At 41.8% G+C, this 6,991-nt stretch overlaps 1 long non-coding RNA gene across 2 annotated transcripts in view; it reads right to left on the reverse strand.

The window, feature by feature from the left end:
- Positions 1-5,745, reverse strand: part of LOC135104697 (uncharacterized) — a 98,448-nt gene extending 92,703 nt beyond the window's left edge. For both annotated transcript variants that reach the window (XR_010270491.1, XR_010270492.1), the window contains exons 1-2: positions 5,594-5,745; positions 2,840-3,418 (exon numbers count right to left, since the gene is read on the reverse strand). This is a non-coding gene — a long non-coding RNA (uncharacterized LOC135104697). The remainder of the gene's footprint in view (positions 1-2,839; positions 3,419-5,593) is intronic.
- Positions 5,746-6,991: the final 1,246 nt, after the last annotated feature.

A 6,991-nucleotide genomic window follows, 5' to 3' on the forward strand; every position in this document is an offset into this window, starting at 1 on the left:
GGCAGTTGAGGAAGTGATGAGTATGTGGGAAGTGAGGTGTGAAGGGCGAGGCCGAGGCTGCGTGGCGGGCTGCTCTGTCTGATACTCGTCGTTCTTTGAAGTGGCTCTTTGGTTACTTATGCAGGACGCTTGCTACACCTACTCAGATGCAGCATTGAAGCAAGAGTATTACGTACAGAGCTCTCTCTCTCTCTCTCTCTCTCTCTCTCTCCTCTCTCTCTCTCTCTCTCTCTCTCTCTCACGGGAACACCTACCACTTTTTTTTTCTTTTACCTATTTTACTCCGACGGACGCGCACTCTTCCTATTTACAGTTACATTTTTCTTTCAATCTACCTGGAACTTTTGTCACCCGGCGCGTATTTTTTTTACCGCTGTCACTTTTTTATTTCTTTTTTACAGGTACTGGATATCACAGGTTTCTTGTAACTACCATCAGAGCACAAAGGGGAATGAAAAGAACTGAAAAATACTGCGTTGAAAAACAAAAAGGCAGCATAGTAGTTTGGGTTTTTGTTGAATGGTGTGCCGCTGCATACTGCTCAATTATGTAACATTCTAGAAGATTAAGTAAATAAGTTTGACGATATGTATTGGTAGTTACTCTTTTTTTATTAACAGAACGTGAACATGGAAGGAACTTAATAGACATTTATTACGTTCGTTAGAATATTGTACGATGACAGCATTATAAATTACGCAAAAATTTAGAAGCGCCCTGCCTTCCAGGATACTACAGGAGGAAAGGAGAAGAGCAGCACATAAAGTAGCACACTTCCATCAACAAGAAAAAAACAAAAATAAATAAATAAAAACAAAACACGAATGATCAATCAATCAATGCAAAACGAAAAAAAATGCAACAAGATCTTTGTTTTGTTACAGAGGGTACACGTTTAAAGAGCAGAACAGGGAGTCACTTTTATAGCATCTCCCTCAGGAGCACAAAATCTCATCGAGCCAGTCCTCATGCGATAGCTATTCCCCGTCTATTTTCTTTTAACACAACACAAAATTCGAAGAAGTAGGACGAATAGACATTTATCGAACCTTCGTCAGGATCAGTGTGTTCCCTCCCAGTCAGTTCTCATGTAATAACTATTCCTATCCTATAGTAACTTTTTTTTAACGAGATTTAAGTCAAAAGAAACACAAAAGTAAGGCAATTATGCAACCTCCTTCGTCAGTAGTACGAGACTCTCCATCAGTCAGGAGATCCTTTAATTGTGGTGACCCAGAAACTGACACCTATTAACTTTGAACGAATTTAACATGGATGCGAGTAAAAAAAGAAAAAAAAAAATATGGTGACTCGCAAAATTGTAAATAGTAGTAATTAATTAAAATCTGAAAATGTTTATGCGTTTCTAATGGGCTCTAAGTACCAAATTCATGCAACATCTTGGTCACGCCATAATAATTACCAGCCCATTACATTTTAACTCAGCGTAATAGTCAAAGAAACACAATTATGCAACCCCATTCGTCAATAATACAAGCCCCCTGCGTCAGCCGGTCAGTCAGTCACAGTCCTCATGATGTTATAGTCATCCCCCTCCTACAGGGATTTCCCCTTCCCCCGGTTCCATGTCAGCAGCCATTACACACCACGCGCCGGGAAGCCTGATGCAGACCTGATTAAACTCCCGTGATTGCAAATTGACGTGCAGACTCACAGCACCGAACTGATTTTTATTTCACTTATTTTTCAGCTGATATATATACATAACTACGCTGCTCGATTTTAATGTCCCTCGCAGCGGGTTCATCATCACCTCCCCTCATTATCAAGGTAATTGGTTTATCGCCACGGAGTGTATGTGTTCCCTAGGGCGCGAGGGAACGGTAGAGGGGAGACGCACACATTAGAGGAGTCTTAAGGAAAGTCTGTAACCATTTTTTAACATGTCGCCTGAGAGAGAGAGAGAGAGAGAGAGAGAGAGAGAGAGAGAGAGAGAGAGAGAGAGAGAGAGAGAGAGAGAGAGAGAGAAAGAGAGAGAGAGAGAGAATCTTGACGCATCACCCAAGAAAAAGAGGCGCTGCTAAGGACGTGTATATGCGCTGTTGTACTTGTTGTTTATGACTGTCCTTAACCCGCCCCTCCCCTTCCCGGGCCCATCCCCGCCCCCGCCGCCAGCCACCTGAGGCCTCACACAATACACGACAACCCCTGAAATCTCCCCACATGATTTATCCGAGACGCCGGCCGTTTATTGCTGTGCGGGGGAGGACAGGGCGGTGAGGTGGTCACACTCTGGGGAGGTCCCTCTTATGCTGCTACTGCTACTGCTACTGCTACTACTACTCATACTTCTTTCCTCCCGCGTCCATGTTTATACAAGTACGTGGACACTTCTGCTCCTTCGACTACTTCTCCTTCAGTTACTGTTTCTTACTGAATTTTGTAACTACAGTCTAGCGATGGTCTTCACAATGAAAATGAAAGGAACACAAATGAGGAACAAACAATAAGATATCTTTTAGCCCTTTTTTCACCACCATGTACTCAAATCTACTTCCCTCTGGGATTATAAAATAAAAAAAAACGCAGTGCGTTGATGAAATTAAAGTCGATGGGATGAACACTCAGAGTTTACTATTTTCAACACGAAAGGAATATTACTTTGTCACGGTTTCCTTAATTCATGGCATAATCTGTCCCCGGTTGATTGCGAGTTTTCTGCTTACTATTATCATTACTATTTCTTTCTTTTACTGGTTCACGTCTCATTCGTACAAAACCACATGTGTGTATACGGTGCGATGGACGGAGTCGCGCGGAAAAAAATAATGGCAGACACAAAAATAAACATAAAACATAATAATGGCATCGTACTCACTCGGTAGCAGGGTGCGGGTGGCAGTGGTAGCAGCCAGACAGACACAGTACTGGAGGGCAGCGTTAGGTCTGTTGTTCGGAGCGTCCACCCAACAAGCAAAACCTCTCCAGCGGGCTTTTTCCATCACATTGCGAATTGAGATCCCTTGTCTGGCTGGTCTGGGAGGGGAGTGGGTCTGGTACGCTCGTGATCAGAAGCAGGGTAAACTTTTTGTCTTCCCTTCTACTGCGTTTTGCCTTTTCCTTCAATCTGAAGTTCTTTGGTATCCATCAATAAGCAGTTTTTGTAAGGATTGTCAGCGGATCAGAGAACTTGAGACAGAGAATAACACAAAACACAGAGGAAATGATTACAAAAGGTCACTGGACTCCTGACTACTACTGTACTGCTGACAGACTCCCACGCGCAACTCGTCTGTGCCCGCCAGGCTGTCTTGGGCGGCTCTCACCACTTCATTAAGCTACCGTGACTTTCCCAGATGGAGCGTCGCGTCCTGTCATCTGTACAAAGGTAACTTGAGCACTGCGCGGAATGGAGAACTTCTCTTTTATCTCATCGTTCTCGTTCGAATCCCATGAGCTGAAATATAGAAAAGCAAATAGTCCGTTTTATGCTTGTGTTATATACTGATGTGTGATGTCGGTCTTTTCATTCTCTATTTCTGTCTATCTGTATTTATCTCTCTTTCCTTCTTTTATTACTGTAGAGCTCTAACAAAAAATCAAAAGGATTCATGTACCTTGTGGGTGCGAATGAAAATAGTGAGAACACATTAATCATCCACACCGTTACTGGTACAGCGTGGGAGAGTAAAAGCCTGGGTGTTGCTAGTACTGAAGGGATGAATAGAGTGTTCTTTAATATCATACATACAAAAACTCTATTAACATTCTGTTTCCTTTTTTTATTATAAAGCAAAGATTAAAAAGTCAATCTTCTTTAAAATCCGTCTCTCGTGACGAATCAATAGAAGAAAAGTCATGTTACCATTTGAACACCGAATTGAATACAGGGGAAAAATATCTACTGGACTGTAAATAAATAAATAATTTATGGAAAAGAGAGTAGCACAGTCTCATGGAGAGAAAGACTCAACTAGTATAATGAAAATAATAAGAATACTGAACTGAATAAATATATATAGGTAAATGAAGGAAGAACCATGAGTAGAAAGAAAAGAAAAAGAAGATATAAAAGATTAAATCCAAATAACAATTCATGCATGCAACGTTCACCTACTTCCTACTTCATTCTTACCTAAAAGTTCCACCACCACCACCACCACCACCACCACCACCAGCAGCTCGTGATATCCAGGGAGGAATGTATCGCGGGCTGTGATGAGTTACCTTATTTTAATTTATGTTATGACAAAGTGTGGCAGGTGGATTCCCCGGGGAAATTACGGCCCACTAGGTAATACATTTATAGTTTTGATATAAAGAGTTCTGTGTTTCTCTCTTTTTCTCTCTTTTTGTTTATATACCGTGTCAGTTTCTTATTCCTCTTTGTGTGAGTGTGTGTGTGTGTGTGTGTGTGTGTGTGTGTGAGAGAGAGAGAGAGAGAGAGAGAGAGAGAGAGAGAGAGAGAGAGAGAGAGAGAGAGAGAGAGAGAGAGAGAGAGAGAGAGAGAGAAATTAGACTTATAGGTAAAGAAAATTTACTTAGATAATATAGCACTAGACAGACATTACCTAAACAGGTAGAGATAACTAACATACTCATGTGTGTGCAAAATAAGGCTTGCAGACATGAATCGAACAGGATAATTCATTAAAAGTATACAGATATAAATAAAAATAATAAGCTTGCTGGTATAGAGAGCTAGACTTTCTGGAGTACATGTACGTAAAACTAAATATTTCAAGACTTTTAATACGAGGGTAGCGCCTTCACTGATATGCTGTCGCTGCGACGCCACAACTGCTTGCGCTAAATCATCGCTACGGCCGCTAGTCAGATTTTTATCTCCCATCCTTACAAATCTGACTAATGTTAACTCGGTGGAAAGCTGACCAAGCTACGAGAAACATGCCGCAGAAAACACGCCAATTTCATAGCTTTGCAGATTTTTTCCTAATTATGTACGTGAAACTTCGCTATTGAGCTTCGTTTCTCATCTATAAAGCGGAGACGAGACAAGACACCTGCGACTCACGAGGGTGTAGACGCTTCGGAAGGTTTGCTCAGTGAAGCGGCTACGACGTGCTCATATGCCGGGACAAAGCGGCTGGCATTGCACTCATTCCTATAGCAATGTTATTACTAACTTATGAAAACATGGAGTATAAAACAGTAATATGGTTACTCTTGATCATATGCGGAATACAGCAGTCGCTACAATAATCTACACGACAAGCAGTTATTTTTGTTGCGGGGACCGAGAGCCTGAGCGAAGCAGGCAACCCCCGCCAACTACCGAACTACTGTTGCGGGGACCGAGAGCCTGAGCGAAGCAGGCAACCCCCGCCAACTACCGAACTACATCATTCTAATTATTGTGTTTCCGTCTCTGCAGCTTCTTGGGCGTTACCACTTAAATATATACAGTCATTGACTCCCATGCATTGTGGAATAAGAATGTAAAATTGTTAAAATTCTTCTCATTTGGGTAAGGTGAGATCTAAACTGTGGCGGCAGGAACCAGGAAGGAGCACCCTGGAGGTCATTTAACGTCCACACAAAACACCTGGTCACCAATACATATTGAACACTTCTACTGAAAGTCCTCATCAAACTACAGCTCGGGACTTACCTTGGATTCAGTCAGCGAAGCGGCCTGGTCAGAGGTACAATGACACAGGCACGAGGACACACACTGCTTCCCACACAATCCATGAAGACACAGAAAACGGAGTTGTGGAGACGGAATGTAAGTCTAGTGTCCGATATTTTGGCATTGTCTTAAGTTTCCTTTGATTAAAACAATCGTATAGTCCTCCACTTTCAACAATGCTGTTGAGTGTAATTTGTGTTTGCAGTAACTTTATATATATTTTTTTTATATACTTATTTGTTAGCTATGGCGTGGGAGGGATAGTAAACGTATTTTATACTTCAGGTCATGGTCAAAGACAGGAGGCGAACACTGAAACATTAGTAGCCATGGGAGGGCTGTGGATGCCTAAATGTCTACTCCTTCATTACAAAAAAAAAAAAAAAAAAAATCAGCTATTTCAGTGTTTGAGATTGAGTGGTGGCTTTTAACCGTGACTCAAGACTGAGTATTCCATCAAGCCGTGGGAGTAGTAGCTGGGCCTGGATATTGCTCAGACCCGCTGCAGACGAGGAAATGAGTGGCAACCAGCAGACTTGGCAACCCGTACCTGATATCTTCGCGGAGGAAATGACTGCGTGAGTGTTCCTTTGCATTTTTTGTGCCTGTTATTTAAATGTCCTTTTATGTGCTCTTTTTTCTGGTCCTTTAATTGAATATAATTGAATATGTGCCGTATACCATTTTACGCAGTACTTTCCAGTAGTGTTTATTTCTTGTCCCTTTTCCTATGACGATTTGCCCTATTTTTTTGTACCCTTTGTTGTTCCCACTACCCACTATACCATCATGCTTAGGCTGGCCATTCATTAGATATTTAGATGTTATTTCGGTGAGCCGCATCTTTCAGATACTATCGATGTTCAGGGTAATAGTACAATATTGCAACACTCCTGTTGTGACGGTGACTGCAAAGGCTTCAAAAATTATCTTGAGATCTGACGATCATTATGGTCTTAATATCTCAGGTGCTGTTCTGTTGTTGCCGGGTGTTCGGTACTCAGCCAAATGTTCCTCTCGACTTTAAATAAACTTCTCAGTGTTTCTTTGGAATGACAAAGAGGGACGTGACATTGGTGGCAGCGGTAAAGGCCCTCTGAATTGAAGAAAATGGAAATATGATCTGTTAATGGTAAAAAGGAAACTAAAAAAAAACTAGAAACTGAAATTAGTGGAGGCAAAAAGTCGAATAGGGCCCAGAAAACTACCATGGAACCTAACGATCATTACGGTCTTGACATCTAAGGCGTTGTACTATTCTGGTCAGGGGGTTCGATCTCTGGCTACGGGCTCTCATTAAGAATCTGTCTCGCCCACATGTCAGCTTCTCTGTGTTTATATGGAGTGCTCAAAGGAGGACATTAGTTTTAACATTCA

The sequence above is a fragment of the Scylla paramamosain genome, chromosome 11 (genome assembly GCF_035594125.1).
Source record: "Scylla paramamosain isolate STU-SP2022 chromosome 11, ASM3559412v1, whole genome shotgun sequence".
Taxonomy (NCBI): domain Eukaryota; kingdom Metazoa; phylum Arthropoda; class Malacostraca; order Decapoda; family Portunidae; genus Scylla; species Scylla paramamosain.